This window comes from Opisthocomus hoazin, chromosome 3, assembly GCF_030867145.1.
Source record: "Opisthocomus hoazin isolate bOpiHoa1 chromosome 3, bOpiHoa1.hap1, whole genome shotgun sequence".
Lineage (NCBI taxonomy): Eukaryota > Metazoa > Chordata > Aves > Opisthocomiformes > Opisthocomidae > Opisthocomus > Opisthocomus hoazin.
Window position 1 is genome coordinate 6,899,410 of NC_134416.1, and position 18,524 is coordinate 6,917,933.

At 44.3% G+C, this 18,524-nt stretch overlaps 1 protein-coding gene across 1 annotated transcript in view; it reads left to right on the forward strand.

The window, feature by feature from the left end:
• Positions 1 to 4,610: 4,610 nt before the first annotated feature.
• The window catches only part of FAM135B (family with sequence similarity 135 member B), a 218,949-nt gene continuing 205,035 nt past the window's right edge, over positions 4,611 to 18,524 (forward strand). Inside the window, exon 1 of the mRNA XM_075415511.1 lies at positions 4,611 to 4,809. The gene's annotated coding sequence lies outside the window, so the exon portion shown is untranslated. The remainder of the gene's footprint in view (positions 4,810 to 18,524) is intronic.

The window sequence follows — 18,524 nt, forward strand, 5'->3', positions numbered from 1 at the left end:
TAAGTCTATGGGACCTGACAAGATGCATCCCAGAGACCTGAGGGAGTTAGTTGATGCAGTTGCCAAGCCAGTCTCCATGATATTTGAAAAGTCATGGCAGTCAGGAGAAGTCCCTGGTGTCTGGAAGGAAAACATTGTACCCATTTTTAACATGGGTAGAAAGCAGGACCCTGGGAACTACTGACTTGTCAACCTCACCTCTATGCCTGGGAACATCATGGAACAGAACCTCCTAGAACTTATGCTAAGGCACATGGAGGACAGGGAGGTGATTCAAGACAGCCAGCATGGCTTCACCAAGGGCAAGTCCTGCCTGACCAGCCTAGTGGCTTTCTCTGATACAGTGACTGCATCAGTGGACAAGGGAAGAGCTATGCGTGTCATCTATCTGGACTTCTGTAAGGCATTTGTCATGGTCCCCCACATCATTCTTCTCTCTAATTTGGAGAGATATGGATTTGATGGGTGGACTGTTCAGTGGATGAGGAATTGGTTGGATGGTTGCATCCAGAGGATAGTGGTCAATGGCTTAGTGTCCAGATGGAGATCAGTGACAAGTGGTGACCCTCAGGGGTCAGTATTGGGACCAGAACTGTTTAATAGCTTCGTCAATGACACAGAGGCATTGAGCGCACCCTCAGCAAGTTTGTAGACAACGACAAGCTCTATGGTGTGGTCGAGACACCTGAGGGACAGGACGCCATCCAGAGGGACCTGGACAAGCTCAAGAAGTGGGCCTATGTGAACCTCATGAAGTTCAATAAGGCCAATTGCAAGGTCCTACACCTGGTTCAGGGCAACCCCAGTATGACTACAGGCTGGGGGACGAAGGGATTGAGAGCAGCCCTGACAAGAAGGACTTGGGGATACTACTGGATGAAACACCAGACATGAGCCTGCAGTGTGTGCTCGCAGCCCAGAAGGCCAACCGTATCCTGGGCTGCATTAAAAGCAGCATGGCCAGCAGGTTGAGGGAGAGGATTCTGCCCTTCTGCTCCACTCTGGTGAGACCCCACCTGGAGTCCTGTGTCCAGCTCTGGAGCTGGAGCCCTCAGCACAGGAAAGACACAGAGCTGTTGGAGCAGGGCCAGAGGAGGGCCACAAAGATGATCAGAGGGCTGGAACACCTCTGCTGTGAGGAAAGACTGAGAGAGTTGGGTCTGTTCTGCCTGGAGAAGAGAAAGCTCCAGGAAGACCTTATTGCAGCCTTTAAGTGCTTAAAGGGGGCTTATAAGAAAGATGGGAAAAAAGTTTTTAGCTGGGCCTGTTGCGATCTGACAAGGGGTAATGGTTTTAAACTAAAAGAGGGTAGATTTAGTCTAGATGTAAGGAAGAAACATTTTACAATGAAGCTGGTGAGGCACTGGACAAGGTTTCCCAGAGAGATGGTAGATGTCCATCCCTAGAAACATTCAAGGTCAGGTTGGACGGGGCTCTGAGCAACCTGGTCTAGTGAAAGATGGCCCTGCTCATTGCGGGGGGTGGGCTGGACTAGATGACCTTTAAAGGTCCCTTCCTAATGGGAATATCTTCTCCAGGTTATTAAATAACCCAAAAGCTCTGCACAAAGTCTCTCGAATAGGACATTTGCTGCCTATGGTTTTTCTCTGGGACACCAAGTATGTCCAAGGATGTCTGTACTGTTGAGATTTTAGCCAGTCTGGGAACATTCAGCAGCTAAACAGGGACACAGGCATCTTCATTGCTGAAACCTCAGGCTCCTGTGGGGCTAAGGTGGCGGCTAAGAAGGCATTTCCAGAAGGTATGTTTTGGTTTTAATCTTTTTTGACAGGCATCAGAGCTCAGATGTCTTATTTGGTGCGATGGCTTTTCCAAACATGAGTTAGGGATGGGATTTGCCTGTACCTCAGGGTGTTGTAGACAAGTACATCGAAGTTAGTCGACTTGGTGTCTTCCTAAAAACAGGTGAGAGAAAAGGAGACACAAGGGAAAATATAACAGATTTGTTTTAGAACTTAGTGTCAACTAAGCTGATTTTTCTCTCTTCAGTACTTAAAGCAAGAAGATAATCTAGGCATGACTAAGGTGCAAAAACATAGGTGTCTAGTACCATCTGAGATGTCCTAAGGGGCATATAATAAGCAGGGCTGAAAGACATGACATAGGTTCTACCCCAAAAAATGAAAGCTATGACTGAAAATGCAGCTTTTCCTCTAGGCTCTGTCAAAGATGATTGTGACACGTCCTTTCTTTAGAAGCATATCTGCTTATGGAATCAACATGCTTTACATATTGTACATGACTTCTTTCCCTGGTGAACTGGTGCAAGACATTAATCCTGCCATGAAGGACCTCCTTGCATGACTGAGGTCAAATTAATTTTTTTTGCCTTTTTTTTTTCTATTTCGGTGGGGTTTTTTTTGTTTTGTTAGAGCATTGTATGCATTTTGTACTCCTTGGCACAGCTGAAGATGTGCACTCTGTGGAGTCCAGACAGTGAGGTACAAGAGCCATTGGTTTTAGTGGGCTCTGCACTTCCTTAGGTGTGGATTTTTCCTCAGTGTTGCAGACTAGCACCAACAAGAGAATTAAGGTGAACAGATCCTCAGTGGTGTAACACAGCCTGGCTGAGCTGAAGCACCTGAAGGCAAAGGGGCCAACTATCTTCTGCTATTCTTATGTGTGTTCTTGAAATCAGAGATGCAGCTCTCAGAAAATAACCCTAATAAGTGAAGTTGGAAAATATAAGCTTGCAAGCTGATTACACGTACCTCAGCAGATAAATTTTGCAGCATGCTCCCTGATTTAGCAGAAATAACATGTTTGTGGTTTCAGTGATCTGTTCAGAATAGCCATGGGTTTTGTTGTCAGTTAGTTATGGAGTGGGTGACTTAGATTTGCTCACAATAATTACTGCAATTAGATCTTCTCCCCCTGCACCCAAAATTACAGAAGCAAATCCCCTGGGCCATACATGCACCAAATATTATTTTTTAACTCTTGAGAAAGGGTTCAGAGTACCATCTAACTTTACATACATGACATTTTTAAAAATTAAAATAGATAACATGTTTCTTACTTATTTTTTGAGTGGTAGAAAGGCCTCTTCAGTCAACTATTCCATATAGTCTCTGAGTGGACATCAGAATTGTTGCCTAAAAGGATATTAATTAAAAAAAGTATGGGGGAAGGGTTTATATGATGTCTAGTTTTATAAGATACATGGAGGCTGGGAAATTGGACACTATTCCAAGGGAATCTAACAATGTATGCTGACTGGCACATTTTGCTCCTCAGTTGAGTAGTTCCAGGTTCCCTCATAGTAATGAGATATATAGAAAATGCCCTTATGTGAAACACATTATGACTCTTCAACTGAACATGGTGTGGAGACAGTCTTCTACAATACCTTGAGAAGAGTTGCCACCAGCACATCTCCTGCAACTACTGCTCCAGGTCTGATACTTTAATACGAAACACCACCCAGTGCATCTTCTTTGTTCCTCAAGCTCGTAGATTCATATTGTCTGCAGCATGCAGGCTGCAAGCAGAGCTCTGGCAGTAGGAAGCAAATCCATTTAGAAAGTTTTCACTGGTGATTTTTCCTTTTCAGTAGGTTTTAGACAGGGTTTCGCAACGTCCTGCAAACAGTACCAGCTCTTGAAAGAACTGTCATGGCTTATGAGCGTTGTGCAGCTTTGCACTGACAGTTTTGGATGGAAGTGACATTTGATTCTTGTGACCTTGCTGTGTCTTGTGATGTTCCAGTGCAAAATGAGAGCCTCATGACATGCAGATTTGATAGATAAATGGCAACTGAATGCCTTGATTTCACACGTCTTTCTCAGTTAGGATCCCACATTTTTGATCATGTGGCAGTCCATCCACCTGAGGTCTTTTTCCTTTCTTATTTTTCAGATAGCTGAAAAAAAAAGTCGAAGTTCAGCTTGTTTGCTTCATACAATTAGGCACGAAATTATTAGTGTCCTGGGCTGTGTAAGAGGGATCCTTTCAGAAAGGATTTTTCTCACTGTTTCACGGAAAGAGGCAGTTCTCTCTCTCACAAGGAACTGATTTCTAAGGAGATTCCTCTGTGCAATCACCTTTACACAACAAGACAATAAACTCCCACTTTTAAGTCCTGTTTAAAAGAAAGAGGGTTAGCCTTCAGTTTAAAAGAGAAAAAGTTTAAAATTGCATCAGAACAGGAACTTTGAAAATCACTGCCCTCCTCAGCTTTGTTGTTTTGTTCACTTCCTTATAATAATGCAAGGCACCCCTGAAAACTGAAACTCCGGCATCCTGGAAGCTGGTGTTTGACCTTTGCAGGACAGCAAGCTCTTTGCCCACAAGTACAGAATGCAAACATTTTGGATGCATCACTCTATCTGTTTTCCCAGAGCCTCAGTGCCATGCTAAGGAGAGACCTCCATCCTCCCCACCGTCTCTGTCCCTCTGGAAGGGTGAAGCACCCCTGCCTGTACATGGAGGGCTCTTTGGCCATGACGGATGCCGACGAGATCTGGGTGCTGGGGCAGCTGTTGCGCTGAGTGGTGCCCCGCTGCCACTGAGTTGAGTAACCATAGCAACAGCATCACCGCCAGCATCCTCCTCCTCCTCACTCTGCTCTCCTCCTCCTCGGCATCGTCAGGAGCAGCAGCAGCAGCAGCAGCCCTGGCAGGAGCCAGAGCCCGGCAGCCAAGGCTGCAGCCAGCTGCCTGCTGTCCCCTACCTGCACCGTCACCCAGCCACAGCACCGGCACCAGCCCCTCTGCTCCGCACAGAGGGGAAAAATAGGGGAGAGGGAGCTGAGGGAGGTGCACTGCAGAGGGATCCCAGACAACCCAGGTAAGAGCTGTGGGGCTGCTCGCAAACTCCCCGTGATCAATGTGGTGTGTGCCTGGCGTGTGTTTGCATGCGAGTGTTTGTTGCTAGTTTTCCAGCTCGCTCCTTTCAACAGCAGTGTGATGACAATTCAAGGCAAGCATGTTTTCCGGCTCATGTTTCCCATCTCTGCCATACTGTCCCTCTCCCTCTCCTCCACCCAGATACATAAGGAGTAATAAATAATATTCCAAAAGGTTGGTAGAAAATGGGGTGACTGGGGAACGCAGTGTGATTAGAGTGTTGAACAGCTGTGCTTCCAAAATAAAAGTGGACAGCAGCAGCGGAGCAAAGGTTGACATGGTAATTAATAACCCTTAAAAAAAAAAATCATGCGACAACGCACTTCTGTCTCTGCCCACTCCACAAATAAATCTCTCTCATCATATTCAGCAGAGCTGTAAACCAGAGAGGTGTATGAATAGCCAAGACCAGAAACCTCGCAGTAGTCCACAACTGGCACATTTACCTTAAGTGCTTTAAAGCCAGATTAAATCATTGCAATAACAATGCAATCATACCTGTGAGTATACGTGTATATATATATTTGTAAAAATACTGCTATTAAATCTTTACACCTTCTAAGCAGAAAAATAATTTAAATCTTCTTAAAGATGCGGGTGTGATGGCCAGGCAGTCAGAGATTCTCACTTCATTTGTGTGTGAGGAAGCGTGTACTCGGTACATTTTAAAAGGTAGGAAGAACAGGTCTAAGCCAAAGGCACATGGGGACAGTCCTTGTCATTTTAAAAACAGAAGAGATCCAAAGACGTGGAGCGTCCTTGTGCAGGCAAATATATGTGGATGAGTGCGTACATGTCTGAGTAGCATGAAGAGGGAGAGAATAAGAAGTAAGTTTAAGCCAAGCAGTGTTTGCTATGTAATGACTGCAGAGATCTCTTTCCACTTCCACGTAACTATTATTTATTTATTTATTTATTTATGTATTTATTTTGTCAGCAGTAAGGAGAAAGAGAGCTACAGCTGCCGTCTCTATCTCCTTCTCCAAATCCCTGTTCTCCCTGTCTGGTGTCCTGATCTTCCCTTGTCCTCCCCAAATTATCTTTGTCTGTGTGGCTGGAAATGCCACTGGTTTGAATGACAATAAGCATTTTAACAGAAGGCTTTTGAGTCCATTCTATGATACAACACAGTTAAAATTCTGCTTCCTAATTATACTGTGGTGACAGTCTGGGCATGACACAATACCAGGTAATATAGTAAAGACTAAGAGGCACCTGTCTTTCCTGTTAAAACTGATTTGAAAATCACAGGGCTTTTTGGTCCCCATCCTGCGTTTTGCTGCTTGTCTGCAGATCCTCCTAAAATCAGTAGAAGCTGGAAGATAATTAGAGATTGTAGATATAGAACAGAAGGCAGAATTGAGCCCACATTTCCTCTCTGATTATAAACTTCCTCCTCCTGCAAGGTACAGACGAACAAGGAATTTGGGTAGGCAGACCTCACACCTAGTTCTTATGCAGAAGTGTTGTAAAAATTACTTGGGAATTATGTTCCATCCCAAGGGAACTTGATAGGACGAGGGATAGAAAAAGAAAACACAGACAAGTATTTGGAATCAGTGCTTTGGTTTGCAAAATGATTTCCTCAGGAACCTGACCTTGTCATCACAACAGGTCTTCTCCACAAGCGGCTGTTTGATCTATGTTAATAACAGTGCTCACGGACACTAAGTTTAACTGAAGAGGATGATTTTGGGTACTTAGATTAATTAAACCGAGGCACTGTAGTGCTACAGTCCTCAGGACACTAGACTACCCTGGCCACATTACACAGTATTTCTGCATAAGATTTGGTTCCTGCTTCAAATCTAGAGAATATTTAAATCTTTCAAATTCCTTTTTGTAATAGCAGAGTGGGAATAAAAGTGCCTGTAAAAATGCCTGTAAAAAGAGCACAGACCTGATCATGCTTCTGATACGGAGTACTAGTGACAGAATCAAAATGCTGTTTATCCGTGTTGCGGAGAGGTAAAGTGCATAATCTAGGGGTGCCTCAGCGAGGCGCGGAGCAGTGATCCTCTCATCAGCACAAGCAAATGACTGAAGGTCAAAGGCCTTCAGGGATTACACATTAACACCCTGCAAGTATTCTTACGTAGCCTTACTTTGCTGCTAGCTGTGGGCTGATGATGACAGGGAAGCCAGAACTCATACATGGACTTTTGATTACTACAGGGCTGCAAAACTTCTCTTAGAAATGGCTCTGGGAAAGGCAGGAAAGGTTGTGGTTTTCATGAGCACTGCTTTGCCGTAAAAATCCTCTGTGGAGGGCTGTTTGTTTATGGAAAGTCAGGGCATGGTGTCCGATATCAGTGTAAACAGCAAGGATGTTCCCCACCTCAGATAACAGATTTTTAATTCTCAGTTCCCCCCACCACCACTCCTCTTTCCCTTGCTTAAACTGGAAAGATTAGGAGAGATTTTTTCATTTTGCCTTATGGCTTGTTCTACTATATTATATTTGTTTAGTAATGAAAGGGAGTGCAGCCTTTCTTTTGCTTTGTGCACGGCTGTTAAGAGCTGGTCTCTTGATGCCCACTTAGTGTTGTTCACTAGCACTGTTCTAAGGAAAACAACTATTTTTGTATCAAATGATATTACTAAGCATCTTTTTAAATCCCAGTCCTTATTTTCATTAGTCACCCACTGTGTCTTCTGGAGCTCAGAGCAAAAAGACGACTTATACAATAGTTGCTGTTCTAAAGTCAGTGTTTGCCAACAGGTTGAGACAGGGGTTTCTGAAATGCTGCAGCCAGGGCTTTTTTTTTTATTTTTTTAATAAGGAAGGTGCCGTTTTCCAGATTCTACTCTGTAGTAACCAGAGGGAAGAGATGATTTGATGATGAATATTGTACCTTGCATTTAGTTTAACAATGACATTCATTTTATTTTGAGGCTATGTGTAAGCTGCTGTTTATTACTCCATTCAATAATCACACTCTGTGATTTTCCATGTTGCAATATTGTATTTTTTTCTCTTTACACTGTATGGCAATTGACTGGATTTGCTGCTTAACGAGACAGACACGTAACCATGGAAAATAAAAGTTTTGCCAGTGAGTAGAGGGAGATCTTTACATTAGAGTTTGGACACTCCCTATCTGTCCGGTCCCCTTGAAATTAGCAGGAGTTGTGGCCCATCCATACCCGATAAGGAAATGACATTTTTTTTTTGCCAATACTCATTTTCTTGAGGGGTCAGTCTGATCTTGGCAGGTTCTCCTCAAGTCCAACTCATACCCATGCTCATGTCATATAGGCCTTTATGTTCACCTAGCAGATACCCTCACTAGCACTTGGAAAGGTTATAATTCCTTTCTAGTCTATTGGCTCAGGTAGTGGATGCTCTTGGTCTCTTTGCTCAGCATCCCCTGGGGTCTGTCAGCTTCCTTGCTCATGGATTAAAACCTTCCCCCCAAGTCGGAGAGATAGACTGTGAGTCTGCGCTTCCCAGCAGCACAGCACTGAGAATAGTGTGTCTAAGAGCATGAATAGTCCAGATGTCTCACTTTGTGTGTATTATTTCTTCTGATCTTCCCTCTACCCAGTTCCCTTCCTTGCACACTGGCAATGCCTGACACGCTGCAAAGAAACCAGGGCCGGCGATGTATCATGACCTTTGCTAACACTGCTCCAGGAGGTGATGGGCTGAAACTACCTGGAGCGGTTGTGGCTGTTGGGCTGATCGGAGTCCTTCTTCAGAAGGTCAGCACCATGACTTGTCTGATCTCAACTTGTTGGGCGAGTGAGTCAGAAGTCGGCTTTTTCCAAATCTTCCAAATCCAAGAAGATATGATTTTATTCTCTCTCTAATCCTGTTATTAGTGCCTGCAATGTTAAGGACTGTGTTATTCAGCAGTTTCACTTCTTCCCTGTTTCACTGCAGCAGATGGAGAATCCAAACAAAGTGTAAAAGGGACAATTTCTTGATTTTCTACACTCAGATGCTGCGGATATTCCTGTGTTATCCCAGATCAAAAGAGAATCCCTTGGAGGTGGGTGGTCCTCCTGCAAATCAGCCAGAAATCTCATGGCATTTCTGCTTCTCTCTTGGGTTCAGACGCACTGATGTGGCTATGTTTCAGTACTGAAGTAAGCCATTTTTATGGCTGTGTCAGGTAAAGAGTGATTCTGGTTTTGCTGACAGCCAGAGAGAAATCGAAGTTCATTTCAGTGGACACAGAGGGATCCAGAAAGTTTACTTCTCTTACTGCACATGTGGCACTGTAGGTAGATGCAATATCCTGACACGTTCTTGGCGCCTGTTGTGTTTTCTCATCCTTAGGATCACATGTATAAGAAAGCCTAAGCAGTAGTTTGACCTTCTCCTGGTATATATACTTACAAAATTCTCATTTTGTACTTTCTGATCTGTGTCTAGTAGATAGATTTATCTACATTTGTTCTTATTTGTTCTCAGTTATGTGGTGTTGTCATGGATAGGGCAGACGTTATTCATCCTATTGGACTTTAAAGGTAGAATTGCAGATATTAGTCATTATATGACAGACTTGTATAGACAATGCATAGCAGCGGTGCTACAATAAGTTGGTGTCTGTCTCTCTCGTATGGAAATTTGAAATTCTGATGTCCTGGTAACAGCGTGGCTTTTAAGGATTCACAGCATGCCACACAACGACAAGCAGGACTTTCTTAATGTAACTTGGCTTGGTAGGGACTACTTGTGCTATTAGGACCCCAAGGCCACCATTTAGCAGCCTGAGGAGCAGCAGGCTCTTTTTTTTGTACAGCTAGCTGGGCAAACAAATCTCTCCTGTTGTATTACTACCCAGATCTGTGTGAATGGGAAGGAATCTGACTCTGCCAGCACCTTCTAATGTGTGATTTTAGTTCCTAACATGCTGCTAACATTGCATTTATTTCTGAAGCTAGAAAGCAGTGTTCCAATACTTTTTTATGACCCAAAAGAACATGAGTATTACTTGGAGGATGTGGCTTGAGTGAAGTGTTGTTTGTATCTCTGTCAGTTTGTCAGCTCATACTGCCAAAAATACTGTGGCAGCAGGAAAAGCAATCCTATTTTCTGAGAATGATTTCATAAATAACAGAGCAAAACAACAAGTATTTCCCTCCACCCCCTACAAGTAGGGTGTTTCAGTGTGAAAATTTCTATCCCTATTACATTATCTCTTTCTCCTTTCCACTGGTAGCCTCTTGTCCGCCTGGACAAGATCCTGTGCAGCCTACTGTAGGTGACCTTGCTTCGGCAGGGGGGTTGGACTAGATGACCCACAGAGGTCCCTTCCAACCCCTACTATTCTGTGATTCTGTGATTCTGTGATTCTGTTCTTCTCAGTGGCTGTGACTTGACCTTATTGTTGGCAGATGATGCTTGTGGATGGTGTAACCTCATAGTGTAGCTAAAAAGGTTCTTGGCTTGTAAGTGTCAGCTTTGAGGATGTCTGCATGAAACAGTTGCTGAAATGATTTTTTTTTTGCATAAGAAAGTCTCCCATTTGTTTTAGAGGTGATAGAGAAGCATAGGGCAACACACAATTACCGAACATCATGTCCCTTTGCATACCACTTTCCTGGATTTCTGTGATCTAGAAAAAATTTGCTTTCTTACTGGTGTTTTTGCTTCTGCAGAGGACTGAGACTCTGAGCTATGGGTTTTGAGCTGATGATGCAGGCTTGCTGGCTGCCAATACCTGTAGCAACTGCTCACCTTCTGTGTGACTGAGTACCTCTGTTCAGCAGGTACTGGCTTACATCTGCACAGCTTTTCTGTGCTATTAGGACCCAACTATCCCATGTCTTAAGACATGAGGTTCTCTGCGGGACAAGGCAGATGGATTTCAGTAGAGCTGAGCAGTGTCTGCTGCTGTAAATGACTCTTCTTACAGGTGCTTACAGAATACACTACACTGCATAAATCTATTCTACACCACACAGCAGCACAGCCCTATTTATTTTCTTTGCCTGCCTGTCTTGGTCTAAAATCTCAGCTGAAAACTTCTCTTTTCTGTCCATGTCTCCTCATTGTTTTCTCTCTGTTTCCCTCTCCCTTTGCAGCTGTGTTTAAGCTGAGCTATGTGAGGGCGTAGTTTGCCAGGGTAGATGTTAGAGAAAATAAAGTTGCATTGTGTTATGTTCTAGAGTGCTTTGCACTACAGCCACCGGGCTCTTTCACCACTGGAGGCTATAGGATGCTTGCCACTGACCTCCGAGACAGTAGGATTTATCCTCATGCACAAAAGTCTTTTCAGAAGGAAAGATAATGGACAAGGCTGTGAAGAGATTGTTGTTTGAGAAAGGCGTGGAAGCCTGAAACCCATTGGTCGAAAAGCTTTTGTTGGCTGCCGTAGATGGATCAAAGTCATGCTGCTGGTTTAACCTGGGAAGTCACGACCACTAGAATATTCCTTGTCTTTGTATAGGGAATCGAGCAACAAAATCAGGGGCATTGAGAGGCAGAAGATGGACAAGGTAGAGAGACATTATTTCAGCAAGGCTACTCTTTTCTGCAAGAGGTCAACATCTGCAGGTTGGCCCAAAACAGGGAGGAATAATAATTTGAGAGGGTTATGTGAAAAGCCTTTAGATATGGTCTGTCTTTTATGGTGGGAAAGGGAGGAATACATTTTGGATTGCGGCAATTCTTTCATCTGCAGAGGGAAGAAAGATTGTTGGAAAAAAATAAAATCAGCAAAAAAACTAGCAAGGAATGATCAGCAGACTCTTGCTAATTTTTAGTAGCACTGTAAATTAGGCCTTGTTTTCTTTAGGTGACTTGCGTTGGTAGTGGGTGACATTAGTGCTTTATTAAACTTGCCATGCTGGGAAGCTCATCGCTTTAGTGTAGCTAATAATAATACCCTAATCGAGAAACAGAAGGTGGGATAACTCGGCATCAGAAATTGGAATGCAGAAATAGTCACTGCTAGTTGAACTAAAAATACACAGCAGCATAACCCTCTTGCCTACAGCAGCACATGCTGACTGCACATTGGGCTCTGGCGGGGGGGGTGGGGTGAAATGGCTTTCTTTTGTTTTCAGCAGCTGCTAGATCAGCAGTGCTCCATGATGACCCATGTGTGTGACCGCCAAACTCTATCTCAGATGTGCAAGGCCCCTCATAGCAAGTTAATTGGTATCTTTGGCAAGTTAATCATTCTCCAGAGCTGTAAACAGACTATATAGGGTGAACCAGACTATGTAGGATGACTTGGGAAGCCAGTTTGTCCTAGGGTGGGACTATGTGATCATAGTAGCACCCGACAAAGTGGAAGTGACCTGCAGAAGGGACAGGGATGTAACCATGGCTACTCTGTTCCTCTGCTCCATGCTCCTGCCTGGGGATAAACAGCAGATGTCAGGATCCCTGCTGAATTATAAGCATTGGAGTTAACGCTGTGCAAGGGTTGTTTGTGCTCAAAGACATTTATCCACTTTTCTCTACAGCCTCCAAGGGCACACCCAGCCTCTCAACTTGGGCTTTACAAAGGTAAAATTTGATTTAGCATGTATATATTTTTTCTGCTATGAACTTCGAAGTCTCCATGACAATAAGCTAAGAGTGGCCCCGATGTAGTGGTGATGGGGAACCCTGAAATACATTAGTTAGTTAGATTATATTAGGACACATCTAATGCCAGAATCAGCAGTACAACATAGAGTATCTGCTTCATTGTCAGATGACAGATCAAAGACGAGGAACACACTGTAGATCAAGAAAGGTGCTCAATGAAAAGAGGGAGTTAACTGACTGTGTTGGGCACAAGTGAAGAGACATTGTGTCTGGATAAAGGACACAAACACAACATAGTGCTGAAAAAATGAAGATAAGCAAAGGCTGAATGCTTTGATTTGAAATTACTGCATTGTGTGTAATAAAACCTTGGCTGTGGTGGGAATCCTTCACTGGTTTGAATACAGAGATGACTGTGGCTGGGATAGATCTGCGCAAGGATACAACTGTAGCTGCTTTGGTCACCACAGCCACAGGCAGGAGGAGTACAGGTGGCTGCATCAGCACTCATGCCTTGCTTCCCCTCCCAAAGTCTGGTATCTGCTTACTATACAACCACAGGTGCTTCCCTCAGAGCAGAAAATAGCAGTATACTGTATGAAGAAATGCAGCTAACAGAACTGTTTTTAAAAGATTCAGTCTAGAGGTAAGCCCTTTCCTCATGCACTTGGGTTTTTCTTCTGCCCATTTTCCTTCTGTGTTATATTACAAACAGTAAATCTGAGGACATCAATCTCCCTTACGTCTCACATGAGACTCTGGAATCATGGGGATCAGCTGTAGACAGGCCAGGTAAAGCACAGAGGGTATTTCTCTTGGGATAGGTGCCCCTTGTGTGGACTTCTCTGGGCTGAGGTTACTCTAAAGGGAGCACGAGGAATGACAATCTTCCTTGCCTGTCCTTCTTAGCTAGTCTTAACTTCCTTATGGGATTGACGTTCTGTTTACTCATTGATGAAGTGAATACCAAGAAGCCATTTTTGTTGATAGGATAGGTTCATAAGATAATTGAGGTTGGAAGGGACCTCTATTCCAATCACCTGCTCAAATCAGGGTCACCTGTGGGGTCAGACCATCCTTCTCAGGGTTTTATCCAGTCCAGGTTTTTACACATCTATAATAAAAAGTGGGTGGCCTGTAAAAGCTTTTGAATTGTCAGGATTAGGGTCAGCAGGAGCTTTCAGAGAAACATTATTTTGAGAGAGAGAGGAGATCTGACAACACATGCAAAGAGCATTTCCATGAGGAGTTCTGACCGTGGAGATACCCAGAGGAAACTGGCAGAGACTCTGAGAGGAAAGAAGCATGCAGAGCATGGCAGAGGTGAAGATGAACTTATCAAACGCATCTCCAGGCTGTCAAGGGCAGGTTTATTCCTAGGCATAAATGGCTTCCTCTGGGGACTTGTGGAATACGTGTTGAAGAGGGGAAAGTTCTGACATTTATCGTGAAATGGGTCTGGCTTGCCCTGCTTCAGTACATGGCAGATGACTGTTCTGGGACATAATGCCTCAGGTCAGTGATTTAATTATGTCTGGTTTGGAGACCTTTTACCATACCTGAGATAACTCAAGGCTTAAAGGATGGCTTTTGGAAGAATAATCTCTTCAACAGCAATAATCGCCAATTACTAAGAAAAGATCACCTACCTTAGTCATTTCCCTCTTATCCCATCTTCCCACCAAAAGCTCAGTTTATAAAAGCTTTGCTTTCAGGACCAGTGCCACTGATAATTAGAAGCTTCTTATCGTAAGAACATTTAAAAAAGAGTGTGAGGACCAGTTATATAAATGTTTCCTCTTTTGTAAAACAGCTTGGGACTTGTAAACATACTAGGACCACATCTTTCTAAATAATTCATCGTGATGAATTATTTAGTTGTGTAAGCTGTGTTTTATGTAATGAAATATTTTTCTTAATGTGAAGGAAATGAAGATATTTTAGACAATTTTGAAATAACTACCTGCCATTTCAGCCTTTTGCTTCTCTCTACCTTGTGATTGATTTTTGTCATGAGTGTGTTCTTCAGGAGTGGCTTATACCAGGTCTGTAGCATGTCAAGATGACTTCCTCAGCAGCAAAAATCACAAAACCTTTCAGCAGAATAAGGCTTATCAGCAGTCAAGGAGTCCACTTCCTCTTGTAGATGTGCAAAGGGCAGATTTTAGAATCATTGTTTATTTTCCACATGAAACTGGGGATGACAACTTTAATCCATGGGAGAGGAGTAAAGGTGAATATTGTTACTGATGGAGTCTTTTGAACAGTGTTTTAGTTTTTGCGCCTCATTTGTGAGATTAACTTGAATTTTTTTCTCTTTTTTTTATATTTGGATAATTCTCTTGCATTTTCTTTTCTCTCCCCTTCCTTCTCCTCCCTTAACAACAGATGATTTTGAAGACAGCATGAATGAATGAAACAAAATGTTGGCATGGTCTAGCTGGATTTCCTGACAAGATAAACATTAAGTTAAATGTGAGACATATGCCTCAGTGTGTGACTGCAATTTTATAAGTTCTTTTATATGTTATGGTTGGCAACAGAATCCCTGTAGCCTATTCTGGCTAGAAAGAACCGCATTTCTTAGTCTTCAGACAGACACACAATCTAAAATCGGTACATACCACTAGCTATACCGTGTGAGTGGTGGAGTCAGTCTTGGTTATGAGTAGTCTCCATTCCAGTACATTTTATAAATGGAGATGGTTATTCAGCCATGGTGCATTTATGATAGGGATTATGATCTCATCAACAGTCCTCTTTTCTGCCTTCATCCTACTTTTGATGTTAAACTATCTGGAGGCAGTGTACCTCCATTTACTCCCACTCTGGAGTGCAGACTTGCATTGGGTCAGAATATTTCCTCTGATGGTTGCACAGGCACAAAACTGGAGGTACATTGACGCTCGCTCATCCTGTGAGACATTACTTCGTGCAGCCACACTAGTGGAGGTGGGTATGAATGACATGCCCCTCCCCCCGCCTCGATTTTGGGGGCCAGTCACACAATCTGGGAGCTCTTTTAACTGCAATGAAGTCTGCTCATACCCCCTCACCTTTTTATGCAAGGATCTCCAAGCAGAAATGCTGTTGCTAGTTCATGTATAGGAAGATGCAGGCCCATGAGTGTTGCATTTTAAATGAGATCCTGGTCAGGAATGGAATTTAATTTGCTTTACTTTAGTGATCTGCAGTGGAGTCAACTTCATCCAAAATAGGTGCAAGCCTTCTTTTCATGCAAGTGGAAGAGAAGAAGGTTATCAGGAGTAGTCAGCATGGATTCACCAAGGGGAAATCATGCCTGACCAATCTGATAGCTTTCTACGATGACATGACTGACTGGGTAGACGAAGGGAGAGCCGTGGATGTTGTCTACCTTGACTTCAGCAAGGCTTTCGACACAGTCTCCCATGATATCCTCCTAGGGAAGCTCAGGAAGTGTGGGCTGGATGAGTGGTCGGTGAAGTGGATAGAGAACTGGCTGAACGGCAGAACTCAGAGGGTTGTCATCAGCGGCGCTGAGTCTAGTTGGAGGCTGGTAACAAGTGGTGTCCCTCAGGGGTCAGTACTGGGCCCTGTCTTGTTTAACTTCTTCATCAACGACCTGGATGAAGAGTTAGAATGTACCCTCAGCAAGTTTGCTGATGACACCAAACTGGGAGGTGTGGTAGATACACCAGAAGGCTGTGCTGCCATTCAGCGTGACCTGGACAGGCTGGAAAGCTGGGCAGAGAGGAACCTGATGAGGTTCAACAAAGGCAAATGCAGGGTCCTGCACCTGGGGAGGAACAACGTCATGCACCAGTACAGGCTTGGGGTGGACCTGCTGGAGAGCAGCTGTGTGGAGAGGGACCTGGGTGTCCTGGTGGACGACAGGTTAACTATGAGCCAGCAGTGTGCCCTGGCTGCCAAGAAAGCCAATGGGATCCTGGGGTGCATCCAGAAGAGTGTGGCCAGCAGGTTGAGGGAGGTTCTCCTTCCCCTCTACACTGCCCTAGTGAGGCCTCATCTGGAGTACTGTGTCCAGTTCTGGGCTCCCCAGTTCAAGAAAGATGAAGAGCTACTGGAGAGAGTCCAGTGGAGGGCTACGAGGATGATGAGGGGACTGGAACATCTCCCCTACGAGGAGAGGTTGAGGGAACTGGGCTTGTTCAGCCTGAAGAAGAGAAGGCTGCGAGGGGACCTTATAAATGCTTACAAATATCTGAAGGGTGGGTGTCAGGAGGATGGGGCCAAGCTCTTTTCAGTGGTGCCCAGTGACAGGACAAGGGGCAATGGGCACAAACTGAAGCACAGGAAGTTCCGTCTGAACATGAGGAAGAACTTCTTCCCTCTGAGGGTGATGGAGCACTGGAACAGGCTGCCCAGGGAGGTTGTGGAGTCTCCTTCTCTGGAGATATTCAAGACCCTGCCTGGACAAGGTCCTGTGAAGCTTGCTGTAGGTAACCCTGCTTCGGCAGGAGGGTTGGACTAGATGACCCACAGAGGTCCCTTGCAACCCCTACTATTCTGTGATTCTGTGATTCTATGGACAGGATAGAGAAACAGATATTTCTAAGGCACTACACAGACAACTATTTTAGAATGCCTACTTCAGGGCAGAAAGACCATGCTCAAACTGTCTCCACTGTCTAAACGGGAACCTGGACAAATAGTTGAGGAACAGCCATTTACACATTGTCCCTGCTCATGGCAAGGGGGTTGGAACCAGATGATCTTTATGTCCCTTCCAACCCCTACCATTCTATGATTCTATGATTCCATGATTCTACACTGTAGATGTCTGTCATTTTACCAAGAGTAACCAATCTTACATACTGTCAAAATATGGAACAGACCACAGACATCCTGAGTTTTATCCCTCTTCTCAGATGCCCTTGTCACTTGTCTTTAGGTTTCCTAAGATGTGTGGCATAGTGAGCTTTTTTGCAGGAAGAATCATATGCAGGCCTCCTGCCTTTGTCATTCAGGTTTCCAGTCTGTTCTGGTGTTTCCGTGGCAAGACCACCTTTCCTCTGATCTGCTATCATATTCCTCTGTATGATGTCCCGCTTTGGACTCCTGCCTGGTGGCTGCACTACCACAGTGAAAGAATGGTGAAGCAGCCCCTTCACAGTACATATACTGAAGGATTTCAGTGGTAAGATACAGTCAGTGAAGAAATGGCATATTTGGCAAAAATGTAGCATATTTGGGAAGTGCATTTGAGCTGCGAGGATGCAAACCCCATGAGCCAGCTTGGAAAGCAGAGGTACTGTAACTGCCTTATCCTGCTGCCCAGCTGCACCAGGACATCACAGGGATCAACTCCTGCTCAGCAGGGTCCGTTAGCCCAAGCAGAGAGTCATCCTTTCCTTGCCCCTGAGGGAGCTGGTTCAGAGACAGCTGAAGCACACCTCTGCAGTGGTTCAGATACGCAGTACTGTTTGTTTGAAGGAATACTTTCGTGCTTTGTGTGGGTGCATTTATGGGAACACACAGTTTCTCTTAAAGAAATATGCATGCTTCTGGTGTTTGCAGATGTTATGGCTGCACAGTAGGAAAAAAAAAAAGAAAAGACATTTTGTGTGGGGAGAGAAGAGGGTTTAGAAGTTGATTCCCAAAGGGATGAAGTAGATCTGGTAGTCAGCATATCAACAACGTTATGAAAAGAATTGCACCTTAAGGTCTTGTTATTACAACTGCTGTTAGAGGAACAATGACCCATGCTGATGCTCGGCCCTTGCTGTTGCCTTTGGGACTCCAGCTTGGCCTTTTCCTTTCATCCCTCTGGAGCCCAAACTTCTAGTGTGGTTGTAGATTTTTTCTGATTTGCAACAAGTCTTTCTAACTCTGGTTGAAGTCAAGGAGAGCAGCAATATAATGCTGGATGAATACCTAAAGCCTGAGGGGTGTCAAATTGAGAAAAAATTGAAATATCCAGACAGTAAACTCAGCCCCAGACCCGTGCACAGACCCCAGCCTACACACAGACCTGTCAACCTGGATGGTGTGTGTAAGATACAGTCCATGTGCCTCTGTCTCCACCTGCCCTGGTGGTGCAGGAAGAGGCTGAGATGCTTTGCTGCTGCAACTGCTGACGTGAATGGCTATAGCAAAAGTTGTGTCCCAGACATTGATGACAATATGTTGAGGAGACAACTGAAATGCTCATTCTCTTCTCT